Source organism: Pantherophis guttatus, chromosome 8 (genome assembly GCF_059756535.1).
Source record: "Pantherophis guttatus breed Tessera chromosome 8, ASM5975653v1, whole genome shotgun sequence".
In the NCBI taxonomy this organism is placed as follows: Eukaryota; Metazoa; Chordata; class Lepidosauria; order Squamata; family Colubridae; genus Pantherophis; species Pantherophis guttatus.
In genome coordinates, this window is record NC_142070.1 from 46,761,563 (window position 1) to 46,778,215 (window position 16,653).

Below are 16,653 nucleotides of genomic sequence, written 5' to 3' on the forward strand. Positions count from 1 at the left end.
CCAAGACACTCATTTCCAGAACAAAACGCTTAGCTGACGAACAACACCTAAAAACCGAACTACACACCCTCACTAACGTACTCACATCCAATGGATTCCAAAGAAATAAGATCACCAACCTAATCCAAAAAGAAACCCCCACTAAAATCCAAGACAGAGAACAAGAAAACGGCAAGGCCCTCCTCCCATACATAAAAGGCACCACAGACAGAATAAGCAAAATCCTCCACAAACATAACATCAAGACAGCATTCTGCACAAACCGAAAAATATCCACCATCCTAAGGAACCCCAAAGACAAAATTGAGTTAGAAAATCAAGGAGTATATGAAATCCCATGCACCGCCTGCCCCACCACATACATCGGACGAACCAACAGACGAATAAGCGCACGCATAGAAGAACACAAGAACTCAGTCAGAAAAGAGGAACCAACTTCTTCCCTGGTCCAACACCTTAAAGCCACAGGACATGATATTGATTTTAAAAAGACCAGAACTATCGCCAAAACTGAACACTTTAACAACAGAATAATCAGAGAAGCCATCGAGATAGAAAAACGCCCACACAGCATGAACAAACGAGACGATACCTCCCGCCTACCAGCCATTTGGAAACCCGCCCTTATTGACAAATGAGTCCCTAACACGACGAATGACACCAGACCCACACTCACGAGTGCCACACCTGATGTCACCATCACACATCCACGCAGAAAGCAGACTCAAACCCACACTGATAATGAGCCACGACCAAGGACCAGAAGCCAGACCGCAGCTGCATCATTAGCCACTTTAAACCCCTCCAATCCATACATGAAGCAGACTGACACCCACCATGAAGAGCTCGCACGGCCACAAACACGAAGCCAAACAACAACAACGCAGCTCACCAGCTCAAATCCCCCTGCAACTCAGACTAAGCTGAGCACAACCAAGCCCCCACCCAAACAGAACACACCCCCAGCCAATCAGAGCACAGCCAAGCCCCTAACCAATCAGAACACACCTCCACCCAATCAGAACACAGCCAAGTTCCCACCCAATCAGCTCACACCCCCACTAGCAGTTAAAAGGAAGAGACAGCTGCGATCTCACATTGCTCCTGGAGGCACGAGGCCGAGAACGCCAGCCTGAGGATGACGAATGAGACTTCGTCGAAACGTCGCCAAGACACTTCCGGTTTTGCGTGGGAGAGGACCCGAATAACCAAAGACCTACATATACATATATATATATATATATATGTAGGTCTTTGGTTATTCGGGTTTTCTCCCGCGTGGAATTGGAGGTTTCTTGGCGACGTTTCGACGAAGTCTCATTCATCATCTTCAGGCTGGTGTTCTCGGCTTCGTGCTTCTAGGAGCAATGTGCACGAAGCACGAAGCCGAGAACACCAGCCTGAAGATGACGAATGAGACTTCGTCGAAACGTTGCCAAGACACTTCCAATTTTACGTGGGAGAAGACCCGAATAACCAAAGACCTACATACAAACACCCGCGAAAACCTGAGAAAACATATATATATATATATATATATATATATATATATATATATATATATATATACACACACACACACACACACACACACACACACACACACACACACACCTTTACGGGGAGGAGACATGAGATGAGAATGTGGCTAACTGATGAGGACTAATTAGTCCGAAATAGATCTATCTTAGTCTCCCTTTAGTCTCCCAAAAGACAGTAAAATGCTGGTTTGTTGTCTGAAAAAGCCTAGAAACTAGTGAATGGGATTTCACTGAGCTATGGCTGTATAAAGATCTTGATTTACGTAGGAAAAAAACCTGGCTGAGAGAAAAATACACATAAAGACCTACGAAAAGAGAAGAAAATAAATATTTGACCTTTATGGGGAGGACATTTGGCATGGGTGTGCAGGGCAACCCAGCCATCCAGCCAAAAAAGAGCCATCACTAATCCTGCCAGCCAGCAGCAGCCCTTCAGAAGAGACCAGACCAGCCAGCCCAAGAAAGGCGTGTATTTCAAAACTCCAGAGGCTTTTCAAACACACAGCGGCCAAGCAACCACTTCGCCAGAAAAGAAGCTGCACATCACTGTCAAGATCGAGGTGCTCCATGCAAGATGGAGATTGACACAGGATCGTCCATAACGATCATGTCATGGGCTGACCTTCACACAGCCCTTCCCATCTTTAAACAACACCAACTGAAACACCAACGCTTGAAACTACGAGACTATCAGGGAAATCGCATCCCTGTAGAAGGCTACGGCATGTTCCAGGTCAAGTTTGGCCAGTATGACAAAAGACTGCCTCTCACAGTAGTCAGCGGAAGCCTCCCAAGCCTCCTCGGCCTAGACTGGTTTAAGGCTTTGGGAATGGGGGTCACTTGAATCAACGCTACCCGAAGCAATCTACGGGACGACCTACTACATGAATTCCAGGACGTGTACTCCGATTGTCTGGGCAAGTATGTGGGGACCCCATATCCTTTAACCTGGACCCAAACGTAGCTCCCATCAGGCTTAAGGCTAGGAGAGTGCCCTTTGCGCTGAAACCAAAAATTGACCAAGAGCTAGACAAGCTCATAAAACAGGGGTTTTTAATTCCTGTAGACCATGCGAAATGGGAGACCCCGATAGTCACCCCAATTAAGCCCGATGGATCAGTGCGCATCTGTGTTGATTATAAATGCACAATCAATAAGGCTCTCCAACAAAGCGCCTATCCAATCCCTATTGTACATTTGCTCCATTCCCTAGGCCCTGGCAAGATTTTTGCTAAACTCGATCTTGCGCAGGTGTACCAACAACTGCTGATAGATGGTGCTACCGCTGACGCACAGGCTATTGTAACTCATAGAGGTGCCTTCAAGTATACAAGATTGCAGTTCAGAGTCAATGTAGCCCCCGGACTATTTCAGAGCGTGATGAGCAAGGACTTCCAGGGGTAGTCCCCTATTTTGATGATGTCCTTGTTACTGCAGCAGATGAACAATAACTTGGGGACCGGTTATGAATGGTGCTAGAGAGGTTTAGAAACACGGGACTGCGAGTAAAGCAAATCAAAAGTAAGATAGCAGTGCCTGCCATTGAATTCTTGGGGTACAAAGTAGATGGAACTGGCATACACCCCACCGAAAGCAAGATAAGGGCTATTAGGAATGCGCCAACCCCTAAAAACAAGGCAGAGCTACAAGCATTCCTAGGACTTTTGAACTTTTACTCAATTTTCCTGAGAGACAAAGTGACGGTAGCTGAGCCCCTCCACCGATTGCTTGCTAAGAAATCCCTATGGGTCTGGGGCAAAGCTGAGGCTGAATCATTTGCCACTGTGAAAAAACTTCTGTCTGCTGATAGCCTCCTAATTCAATATAAAGTCTGTGACACGTTCCCCTTTGGCGTCAGGGCCGTCTTGAGCCACAGACTACCAAATGAGCTAGAGGCGCCCATTTCCCGCACCCTGTCCAGTGCTTACTTTTCCCGCACCCTGTCCAGCGCTGAACAGAACTACAGCGAACTGGACAGGGAGGCCCTGGCCGCCGTATTGGGAGTAAAAAAATTTCACGAATACTTGTTTGGGCGGACATTCGAACTAGTTATGGACCATCGACCGCTCCTGGGTCTCTTGGCAGGGGATCGGGCAACCCCTGCAGCCTTGTCCCCTCGCATGACTAGGTGGACCATTTTCTTGGCTGCCTACTCCTACCATCTTGTCCACCACCCTGGCTGGAGCCTCGGGCATGCCGATGCCCTCAGCAGATGCCCGCTACCAGAACTTTTAGAAGACCCAACCCCAGGAGTTCCTGTTCTGCTCATCAATGTTTCGGACTCAGGGCCTCTCACTTCTGCTGAAGTGGCGAGAGCCTCTGCTAAAGACCAAGTGTTGAGAACTGTGATTGGTTGGGTGAAAAGGAGGTGGCCGGGTGAATCTGTAAACGGGGAATTTAAACCTTTTGTAACCAAACAAACTGAATTGACTATTCAAGACGGGCAACCCCTGGGTTGCCTATTGTGGGGTGATCGTATCGTTGTATCTCTATGCTTATGGGAAAAAGTATTGAATGTCTTGCATGTGGGGCACCCAGGGATCGTAAGGATGAAGGGGTTGGCTAGGAGCTACGTGTGGTGGCCTAAAATGGATGATGATATCACTGAGTGGGTGGGCAAGTGTCACCCCTGCCAGAGTTGAAGCCTGCTTCCCCCACAGCCCCTGTCAGGGAATGGGAACGACCCCAGGGCCCCTGGTCGCGAATTCACATTGACTTCGCAGGCCCATTTCACGGGCAAACCTTTCTGATAATTGTCGATGCCTATTCAAAATGGCTAGAAATTGTATTAATGCATTCAACCACTGCAGAAGCTGTAATCAAGACACTGAGAAAAGTCTTTGCCACACATGGGCTACTGGACACACTGGTGTCTGACAACGGGCCTCAGTTCACGGCCACACAGTTTGAAGGGTACTTAGCAGAAATGGGGGTCAGACATGCACTCACCACACCTTTTCGTAATGGACAAGCTGAGAGATTCATAAGAACTGCCAGAGGCATTATCGCGACTAGGCCCAGGGGATTGGCAGGCCAGAATTGACACATTCCTAGCTGCCCAACATGTCACCCCATGCACAGCCACCGGGCGAAGTCTGGCCGAACTATTAATGGGCCAAAAACTTTGCTGTATTTTGGATCACTTACACCCCAATTATTCTCCTGATGGGTGCAGGGACAACGATGGGAAAATGAGGGGGCTCTTAATAGGGACACCGGTGTTCACAAGAAACTATGCAAATAGCTGGGAAAATCTCTGAAGTCACTGGTCCCAAATCATATACCGCAGACATGGGAGATGGAAAAATCTGGCACAGACACATAGACCAACTTAGAAAACGAATAACAGATGAGCCAGAATACTAATCCACAATACCAGTCCCTGACTCACAAAACCTTCCCTCAACAGCTAACTCAACCCCAAAGTGGCCGGAGGACTTATCTGAAGACTTCAGCGCAGCCTTCTCGAGAAGCCAGTCTCAACAGAGGAAAACAACGCTCCGAAAATAATCCAGGAGGTTCCATTGGCTGGGCTGGGAGAAACAAAGAGTCCCTCTGACCAGCCCAACTCCCTGCCTCAGACTGAACTGCGCAGGTCAACTAGGATCAGGGAACACCCTAGTCATCTGCGTGATTACCTAAGTTAGTGACCTAAGTGTCTTCTGGGAAGGGACGGGTGTAATGTATCCAGTTTTGGAGGGAATTTTAGGAGGGAAAACACATGATGTTGATTGACTGGCCCCCTGTCATACTATATAAAGGGAGCTGTCTTGTTGCAGTTTTGCTGGATTTGTCACTGTGAAATAAAGAGCTATTGTTCACACAGACCTGGCTCCTGGCTCCTCACTCGCCCAACTTAACACCTTGGGTGGTCATAAGTAGGTGGCCTGTTCCATCAGTAAGCTCCCCATGGCCTTCGCCACCCTGAAATACCTCATGTGCACTTAACAAGCCTTGCATTCGATTAGTGATTGTGTGGGCGAAAGAAAGGAGTGGTGCGTGTGTGTGTGTGTGTGTGTGTGTGTGTGTGTTATAGCTTTTCATAATAATTATGTTTATGCTTTTTAACTAATTGTGGCCCACCCCACATAAATTGATCCTTGACTGTAATAAAGATTCATTAGGATAGGATATTTTGAAGTGATTCTATTTCAGTCTTCCTTTCTACTAATTTTTCTATAAAAACTGATTTGGTACAGTAGGTAAAATAAAATAAGGCTACTTCGTAACCCTGGGCTAGTTACAGAAGTGAGTTGTACCGGTTCGCAACGATTCAGGCTAACCGGTTGATAATTTTTACCAGCTCGAAGAATCGTTTAACACCCCCCCCGGGTTGGCCCCACCCCACCCCATCTTTCCCAATGATCTGTTTTGGATTCCAGGTTAGTGCAGGAGGCTTTCCAGCCCCAAAACAAGGCGTAGGGGTGGGGCGCGGGCCCACTGAGCCCCATTTTAGCTTCTAGGGCAGTGAAGGAAAATAGTTGGGATTTTTGCATGATCATTACTATGGGGTGAGTTTGAAATGGGGATTTTGCATTATGATTGCTCATAAGTAAGTAGGAACCAGTAAAAAAGGAATGGAAAAATCCCTATCTGTAGATCAGTGTTTTTCAGTCTTGGCAAGTTTAAGATGGGCAAACTTCATGCTGCCTGGGTAATTCTGGGAATTGAAGTCTATGCACCTTAGAGTTGCCAAAGTTGAGAAACATGGGTCTACACTAGAGTTTAGGATTTTCCATTCCTGTTTTATTTAGAGTTTGGTGCAATTAAATAAATCAGTTGTGGTTTTGTTAACAAATAGTGATTAAAGCGATAAGAACCATTACTGGACTTTTTGTGAGAAACTGAAATTAAAAGTTGATCTGGGCTTTGATGATTAAATAAGGGATTATGGAAATAATGTAGACAAATGCTAATCTTAAAGTAAGAGTTCGATATATTTTTTTTACTTATATGTGTACCAAAGAAAGTTGGAAGTCATTCTTCAGTTTTCCTTCTTTTCCTCTTTCTTTCTTACACTTTTACTCTTTTTCTTTCCTGAGTCTTTTCTTTTTTCAAATCTGTTTTTTATTTGTTTATCCCTTGACTTTGCATTTTTTTTTGATGTATGAAGGATCAAATATTCAGCCATTATAATTCTACATTCTTTACTTACAAAAATCATATCTCTGCAGTTCACAGCCCTTGCTAGCTGGATCTGGATGTCACAAAGCAAAGCCCACATTTTGTAATTAACCCCTGCACCCCGTTTTGGCTGGCATAGTGCTCCAGGAGGCTGAGTGCTGTCACGCCCCCTGGCCATACCCACCCAGCCGGTCATTAGGGCAGAGAACTGGTTATTAAATTATTTGAAGCCCACCACTGGCTAGTTAGTATATTTATGCTGCCTTCAGTGCGACACAATCTCAGGCAGGCTGGTAAAGAGGTTTGTGTGTCCATGTGTGCAAGGATCAGGGAAAGGATACAGTGCAACTCAAAGGCTATGCTGCAGGAAGCCACTGTGTCACAGTGCAGTGCAAAGCTTCTTCTGCCACTGAAAGCTTCAACTGCCAGCCCAGCCCTGCAGCATAAAGTCACCATGTCCTGGATGTCCCAGCAGTGCAGTACAAAGTCACTGCATCCCAGAAAGTACAAAGTAGCTTTTTGGAATGCTGCAACAGTCTGCAGGTCTGCAGGAAGCCCTGAGCTTCAGTGTAGCACAAAGCCCCAGCCCAGCAGTATGGCACAAAGGAACTTGCCACCCTGAAAGCCACAGTCAGCCCCCCACCCCCCCGCAGTCCCAATCAGTCTTGTAACCCTGTGCTCTGAGGCCAGCATTTTGCCACCTCGTCTGACATTTGTCATCCTCTTGTTCTTGTTGCTGATAAGGCATGCCTGGCTTGGCCCTCTGCTGGTCACATACGATGCCATCTTTCCCAAGTCTTGCAAGGAAGCTACCATGTGTGATTTGGAGAGAACAGTCTTGCTGCCCATCAGCTGTTTCATAAAGGGCCAGGCCATGCATCTTGATCAGCAGATAGAGAAACAAGATGGTAAAAGTCAGATAGGCATCAGGAGTGTAGAAGGCATGAGGCCAAAAATGCATAGATGGAGGGGTGGGGGAAGTTGAAGCACTCTTGCAGTTGTAAGTGAAACAGACTGCCAAGCACCTGAATTTTGATCACATTATGGTGGGAGAACTGCAACAGCCATAGTTTCAGAGTCAGTCATAACTCCCTTTCTTTAGCACCACCAAAACCTAAACAGTCACTGAACAAATGGTTGTAAGTTGCCTTTATTCAAAAGCATTTTGCAATATTCAAATGTATAAAAGTTCACTAGATGACTATAAATGGACTTTCACTTTAACACTCTGCTCTACCTAAAAATTGACCTAGCCATTCACAAACCTTTTTAAAACTTATTCTTAATTCTCATTTCTTTCTCTCTGTGGTTTTTGATCTAACTGAAATTTCCATTGCTATTTTTTTCTTTTTTTGACACAGAGAGATAGGGCATATTTGTTCAATTTCCTATTACCCAATCATTCTCAGAACAATTTGAATCTGTGATTGTTTTAATATCTACCATCCTTGAAATACTGGGAACATTGTGTGCCAATCAGTCGCATCTTGCATCTGACCATTACAAGAATGAAAAAGTTATCTAATTAGTATCTCACAAGCCTGATCTACTGCTGGAGAAAGCAAAAAGCTCTTTAATCTCATAGGATATAGAAGAAAATTAACATCTATCCATTCATACGTTCAATACTTGCTACATGAATCTTCTGGTCATTTGCAAAATATAAAAATAAAAACAAACAAATCTGGTTGCTATAATGGCAAGCTTTTTGACCTCAATATTTTTTCTTCTTGTATGAAGGTGAAATGAAAATATATCAGCATTTATATACTTCTTTTTTGCAGCAGAGATTTTTCTTAAAACTTTAGCTATTGTTGCACATTGCTATAAATGTTGGAAAAAGGAAATTGAATTCTGGAAGTTATCTATAAACCAAAAGCAAAACATGATATTCTGGGCGAATGTAATAGCAGGTAAGGTAAGCAAAAGATCCCATCAATGAAAAAACATAGTACTCTCCAGTGGTGAAATCCAATTTTTTTTACTACCAGTTCTGTGGGCATGGCTTGGTGGGCGTGGCAGGGGAAGGATATTGCAAAATCTCCATTCCCTCCCCACTCCAGGGGAAGGATAGTGCAAAATCCCCATTCCCTCCACACTCCTGGGGGAAGGATATTGCAAAATCTCCATTCCCACCCCATTCTGGGTCCAGCAGGAGGTGGCATTTGCCAGTTCTCTGAACTACTCAAAATTTCCGCTACCAGTTCTCCAGAACCTGTCAGAACCTGCTGGATTTCACCCCAGTACCCTCCCAATAAGCTTTGGACAATTGCAATGTTGCAAACAAAACAAAGTTTTAAAATAAACCAGAAGTAAATCAGAAATAAGGCTAAGCAACTCCCTAAAACAGCAAGTATGAAGAACAAAATTTAGTAACTGCTGCTAAATTCCTATGTAATGTGCCCTGATATTTATACTGTATTATCCTTCACTGGATCTAGAGATAAGATATTCTCTTTTAGGTATGTCTTAGCCATTCAGAAGTTAATAAAGATGCAGCCATTGACAGCCAACCTACCATAGGCTTGAATCAATTGAAACTAAGATATTTTGACAAAAAGAAACATTTATTCGTAAGAGTAACATCTTTACTCTGGATGGTGAAGTTGCAGAGCAACTTGTAATATGCTTCTTCTGAATATATATCAAGATACAATCCATCGTGAACAAGATAGAATTATATATTATTTTAGATCTGTGTGAAGCCAATCCTGCAGTACCAGCACAATTATATTACAGAATTAAAAGTGAAATACTTATATTATTTATTTATGTTTATTCCATAATAAATTTTTATATTTATATGAATGCATTGTCTAAGACAGTTACTAATTATCCATAAACTTCAAGTTTAAAAAACACATCAATCCTTTGATAAACTTAGAAACAGCCTCAAAGAAAATCTAGTTCAGTTTTCAGTTTCTAAGCACTGAATCTCATCATATTGATACTTAATGCCCATATAAGTTATATTATACATTAATTGAAAACAAAAGGCACAAGACCCACTTTTATCCTTGTCCCTGTTAGACATAACCCAATTTCTGACATTCTGCTGTTTATTACGTTTGCCCATTTTGTCTGGCAAGAAGAAAAAAAAGTGTGTGGCTTGCAGGCAAACTCATTTTCCACTTGGTTAATTACTTTTCCTTGTTACTACTCCGCAACTCTTTGTAAATTTTGAATACATGTACTCAAAATGAAATGTGGCTCTGGAGGATAAGACGATATCTAAGGTAACTTCTCTATTGCATATTATCTTCCACTCATCCTAGGCACACAGTGTTCTGTTGAACTGAGCAACAGATAAAACAGTTAAGAAGGGGAGAGGGAGGAATTAGATACAAAAGCATTCTAATCCTAGCTATTAAATAGTACAGTATAAATATATAGATTGCTTGATTTTAGGAAATGCTTCCATTTCACAATAAGCAATGTCCATTACCATATTATTATTTCACTTATTTTTTCTAAGAAATATTTTTAGGTTGAATAGAGAAAGACTAGCGGAATTTAAACCTAGCAATTTATCAACCATATGGACCAAATGCCAGATTCATTTTTGGTAGAATTCATGCCAGATTTCTTTTACATTTCTGTACCTCACTTCTTGTTATAACAAAATCACACCCAGGGACTGAATTTTTTGTTTTTTTAATTTGATTTATATGCCGCCCTTCTCCGGAGACTCAGGGCGGCTTACAATGTGCTAAGCAATAGCCTTCATCCTTTTGTATATTTATACAAAGTCAGCTTATTGCCCCCACAACTGGGTCCTCAATTTACCTACCTTAGAAAGGATGGAAGGCTGAATCAACCTTGAGCCTAGCGAGATTCGAACCTGCAGTAATTGAAGGCAGCTGGTCTTAATAACAGTGTGCTTTAGACCACTGTACTACCAAGGCTCTTAATAATTAATGCTAGTGAAAAATATAACAATTGAAAATTGAATACATTCGTGTGCATGCCAAAAAAATGGCAACTCATTCACAGTGCCTCAAGCTCTTTAAAATTAAGTAACTGATTCACCACTACTCATGGAATTTGGGAAAAATATATTTTGTCAGATGACATGAATGGGTCAGGAAAATGTGATAAGGGAACACAGCAAAGGTGTTTGGGATATTTAAAGACCTTAAAATAACTAAAGATGAAGTTATGATGACAAATACTTTCTTAGATGTGTGTTTATTTTTAATTCACAATTAAGCAAACACACAACAAAGGACTGAATAGGAAACTAAATGTTTTGTCACAGTGATTTTGTTCATGCTGAAAAGGGCTCATTGATAGAATTAGTAAAGCAAACAAGAGTGATAAGTGGTCCTGGGTGTGGGTTAGACCATTCTGACAGTGTCAAGAAGAAATGAAAGAAACAAGACTGAAAGTAGAATACCTGAAGGAATGGAAAATACAAGTCCCCTATAAAGCATTAAAAATAGATCAATATCCAACCTAAATTCATAGAAAATACAAGTAATAAAGTATTATCAGCATGTTGGTTGGGACAGAATGAGTCGTGGAAACTGTGTATGTGTTTAAGTGAAACAAGACTGTGGTGAGAAAAAAGCATATAAGAAAAATGAGAACAAGAGGAATACACACAGACACAGATTCAGATACAAATTGTATTGTATACATGTATACAATACATTTACTTAGAAAAAATAGTTGCAAGGAAAAGAAAATAAGCAAAAAAAATAAGGAAGAGTTAAAACAAAAAGAAACAGAGTAAAAGCAAAACAGTTTTGATTGATGTATAGCATTGTTTGGAAGAAGATTTAAAAGAGCTAAAGAAAAACTTGAAAGCAGAATGAATGGAAATAAAAATACAAAAGTGGTGAAATGATCTGTGATGAAACCAAAATGAGTAAATGCTGGATTGCAATAGCACAACCATGAGATTATATTATAATTAAGTGAACTGTTACATTTTCCTAAATATTTTGTAAAATTTTGATATTTAAATGTGTTATTTCTTCAACCTTATCAACTCAGCTATGTTCTCTCTCTGTCCATATTTATAAAAGTAGTCCTTGACTTATGACCACAATTGAGACTAGAACTTGTGTCGCTAAGTGATGTGGTTGTTAAGTAAATTGTGCTCAGTTTTACAAATCTTACCATTCAGTAAATCAATTATTAAGTGAATGACACAGTTCTTAAATAATTGATTGTCAGAAGTCCCCTGGGAAAGTCACAGATGGTGATAATGTGATCCTGGGACACTCCAATTGTCATAAATTCATGCTAGCTGCCCAGTGCCTGAATTTTGATCACATAACATTGAGGATGCTGGAACAATTGTGAGTGCAGATATTGGTCACTTTTTTTCAGAGCTGTTATACTTGAAATGGTTGTAAACAAATTACAGGTTGAGAACTATCTGTACTCACTTTTTCTCTCTTGTACTAACATACAAACATAGTTATATATGTGTGCTACAATGTCTCAATTTTTTCTTCCAAAATAATCATTATTTGTGCCAAACTGTTAAAGGGTAATCAGAATCTGGTTTTGCACCTTGAAAAAGTGACAGACATAAAATTTATCATCTGACAAGTCAGGTTCTTGGATTAGTAGAAATGCCTTGTTAAAATACCAGTTGGTTTCAAGGCACACAATATACTGCAAAAAAATGACAGTTCAAAATGGAAAAAGATTTTAAAAATCTGAGAAGAATTAATACAGATTGTCACAAGAGTTAAAGATCACTCCTTTTCACTACTTGAGTCCTGTTTTGCAGCTCTCAGATCTCTCAAGGGAAAAGTTATAGTTATTTACGAATGGCCACCAACTTTACAACTGATTTTAGCAAAAATATAGGCACATAAAACACAGCAAAAAGGATATACGATTTGTTAACCAATGTCATGATAAAAGGAAGAAAATAAATTAATGCAAAACACAGCAGACAGTGTTAGAATACTGTCGAATGAAACCTCCAGTCTGAATTTTATAAGCCTGTAAACTGTAGTCTATTGTAAAAAAATTACAATAATAAAATGAAAAGTAATTTTTCCCTTTAAAAAATATGACACTCCTGTTGGGTGAATAAGGAACAAATGATGAAATGAGTACAAATAACCTTACTAATAAATCAATAAAACCAACCTAAAGCTATGCAAGATCAAGTCATCAAACTTATTTATGTATTTTTCCACCTGTAGAAATACCCTAAATAAAAAGAGTGAAAATTTAATTATGGCGTTTGTCATATGAAGGCTGCTTTGCTCATATGAACACACTCCGTGAAGCAAGGCTTTTAAACGTTTTGCACAAACCTATTATAATCTTATACAGACCTATTATAATCTTATACAGATATATTATAATCTTATACCACCTAGTAGGGCTGGATTTTTTATTATCCTTCTCATCTGTCCTATTACCTATTTTCTTAGATTCTTATGATTGTAACTTCTTCTTGTATCTCATCATTTGTTGATTGCTTTATTTAGTATCCTATGACTGAGTGTTCTATCTTTTGATTTATTGTATTTTATGATTATGATCATGATTTATCATTTGTTGCTTATATGTACACTGAGAGCTTATGCACCAGAGACAGATTCCTTGTGTGTGTCCAATCACACTTGGCCAATAAAGAACTCTATTCTATTCTATTCAATGGAACATTTGCTGTTTCAGACTTGCAAGATTTATGTCAGCCTTCCAAGTAGACCAAATAAGAAACACAGCAAGATAAACTAATTTATACTTTATTATCAGGCTGCATTAACAGAATTTTGCAAATATGGAAGTATAAATCTCTCACTGTCTCATTTTACCACCAGATAAGTTAGAGAGGATCCTGTCTAGTTTCTTTCTCTACCAATTACTCAGTTGTGTACTCAGTCATCTCCCTTTTATGTCATTCTCTAGGCAGTATCTGTCTAGGGAACAGATACTGTCCCCTGTCCCATCCCCTGTCTTCCAAGGTGATTTTCAGGTTCCATTACATATTCTTTGCCACAAACAAAATTGGTTTCCAAATCCAGCTCAGAGTTGTTACTCTCAAAATCCTGTATGACTTAGCATCAAGGATCCATCTTCTCTAACCAGAATCAGCACAGCCAATTCATGTGTCCCAGGAGAAAGTAATACCTTACTTCAACCAAGTAGACATTGTTGAGATTCAGAAGCACTGTTTTTCAGTAGTAGCACTTGTATAATGGAATGGTCTCCCCTTGTAAATTAGTCTGGCCTCTTTATTGCTAGCCTTTTGAAAATAATTGAAAATCTAACTGTTCAAAGAATTTCTGCCACCGATGGGATGCTTGTGATGGATTCTTAATTACTACTTTTTATCTTTTTATGTGTTTATTTTAGTTCTTATTTTAGTAGGATCTGCTTAATTTATGCTCTTAATTATTGTAAAAAAATTACATGTGACATCAGTGATCATTACTGTAAATTAACAAAAGTTTGGTTGATTGCAATAGGTATAAATTTGATAAATGAATTAATTAAAAGAGCTCAAGGGCTATGGGTTACCTGTATCTAAAACATAAATATTGGACTTAGAACAGCCATGGCACAAGACATTTTTTTGCAATTATTTCTGAGTATTTTATGTTTCGGATGCCATTTTAAAATTAGAATAAAGGGTTATATTCATACATGGTAATACTGTCAAAACAATATGATTCTATATACCTATATATTATAGGTTATATTATGAAAATACAATTTAAATATAAGATAATAAATTATTATTATCTTTAAAAGATAAACCTTTAAAAGCCATGTTTTACAAAGTATATTTATATGAGCAAAGCAGCCTTCATATGACAAAAGCTATAATTAAATTTTCACTCTTTATTTAGGATACTTCTAATGAAAATGAATAAATATGTTTGATGTCTTGATCTTGCACAGGTTTAGGTTGGTTATATTGTTAGTAAGGTTATTTGAGGCAGGGGAAGAGGAGAGGAGGGGGAGGGGAAGGGGAAGAAGGAGAAAGAGGAGAAGGAGAAGGAGAAGGAGGAGAAGGAGGAGAAGGAGAAGGAAAGAAGAAGAAGAAGAAGAAGAAGAAGAAGAAGAAGAAGAAGAAGAAGAAGAAGAAGAAGAAGAGGAGGAGGAGGAGGAGGAGGAGGAGGAGGAGGAGGAGGAGGAGGAGGAGGAGGAGGAGGAGGAGGAGGGGGAGGAGGAGGAGGAGGAGGAGGAGGAGGAGGAGGAGGACGAGGAGGAGGATGAGGAGGAGGACGAGGAGGAGGGGGGGAGAAGAAACAACAACCTTTTAACAGTTTGGCACTGTGTATGTTTTGACAATTTGGGATTATTTTGGAGGATAAAATTGTGAAGCTGTTGTGTAATTGTATAATTATGTTGTATATGAGTGCAAGAGAGAAAAAGTAGTGCACAGGTAGTCCTCGACATATAACCATTCATTTAACAACCATTAACAATTATGATTGCACTGAAAAAAGTGAGTTATAACTGTTTTTTTTTCATTTATGATGATCCCAGCAGTTCTGCCACCAAAATTTGGGTAGTTGGCAACTGACGTGTATTTACAAGAGTGTCTTGGGGTCTCTAACAACCATTATACATTCCTTTTTTTATATATTCTTAAAGTCAGTATTTTAATTTCTGTCAACAGTATTGCAACAGAAGGTATTTCAGTGTAAACATAATTTTTATCTTGGTCAGTACTATATTTTATTTTAGCAATTATTAAGCTAATTATGATTTTAATATGTTTGTTTTTCAGCTAATATAGGGATTTGTTTCATCCCAGAGCTCAATGACTGCCAAATTACATACAAGACAAACATTCAGAATTGTATTTGTAAGCAATTTACCATTTCCCTAAATGCCTCTTTTATTTATGTATTATACATTTATAACCTCTGGAAGCACAATGTGATATGTGGATATAAGCTTTTATATGACAACGATGCTGTGAATATGATTGACATAAAGTCATCAAATGAAGCAAGGACTTCAACTAACTTGGCTTTCCTATCCCAGTACACCACTTGTATACAATTGTATACAAGTGATGATTGTATACAAGTATACAATCACAGTATACTTGAATTAAATATAATTTTCATCTGATAACTCAAAGCTGGGCAGGGTACACTAAAATGCATTACAAACAAACAAACAAACAAACAAACAAGAACAGTTACATATCTTAAAACTGCAGAGTTGTACCAACATGCTCCAGAATGTTTTAAGAGGTTGACAGGATATTGTAGGCTAAAGAAAGCTAGTTCTAATGCCTTTTAAAAATTAATTCAAGTAATACCACAAAAATGACATAATATCTTTTTAAAACAAATTATAGTGAACTAAAACACTTACTGTTGTTTTCTTATAGCAATATCTCTCTTCGCAAAGCCAGTTTGAAGTTATTGCCTGTTAAAAAGTCACAAAAACATGAATACATTAATTTAAAATATAATAAACTTAGAATTAGTAGTCATAGCTTATAAGAATGCTTTATATACAAAATTAGAAAAATAGCAACTATAATAATACTATTTCAGCTTCACCCCATGAATTAAAAATGACAAAAGCAGGACAATTGAAATTATCATTTGATTCCATTAATTTCTTAGTAATAATTCAGGAATGCTACTACTTAGGCTCTCATTCTATACGTACTTACATGGAAGTAACCATTATTAAACAAAATGGGACATATTAATATGCAAATTATACATGTTAAATCCAAAGCTCTACTACTGTTCCCAGAATGGTACTTTCATTCTTCTTCAGTAAATTTATAATAGTTTTCATTTTCTTATTACATTAGAAGAAAAAAAAAACACTTTACATTCTTCACCAAATATTCCATAATGGGTTGTGGAAGCAAAATAGTAGCCAAATCAAAACGGTTAGGAAAAACAAAGAAACTAAGTACCCAATCTTCCTTCTCTTAAAGAGAAATTTCTATGGAAAACATTGTAGAAATTCTTTACTTTTACCTTTACCTTAACTTCTCTGGAAAATATTGGAGAAATTCTTTACACGT

General features: G+C 39.4%; 1 protein-coding gene across 3 annotated transcripts in view; it reads right to left on the reverse strand.

Annotated features, from left to right (window-relative positions):
- The window catches only part of TENM3 (teneurin transmembrane protein 3), a 1,586,501-nt gene that overhangs the window by 1,277,365 nt on the left and 292,483 nt on the right, over nt 1-16,653 (reverse strand). For all 3 annotated transcript variants that reach the window (XM_087874734.1, XM_087874727.1, XM_087874726.1), the window contains one exon: nt 15,981-16,034. The gene's annotated coding sequence lies outside the window, so the exon portion shown is untranslated. The remainder of the gene's footprint in view (nt 1-15,980; nt 16,035-16,653) is intronic.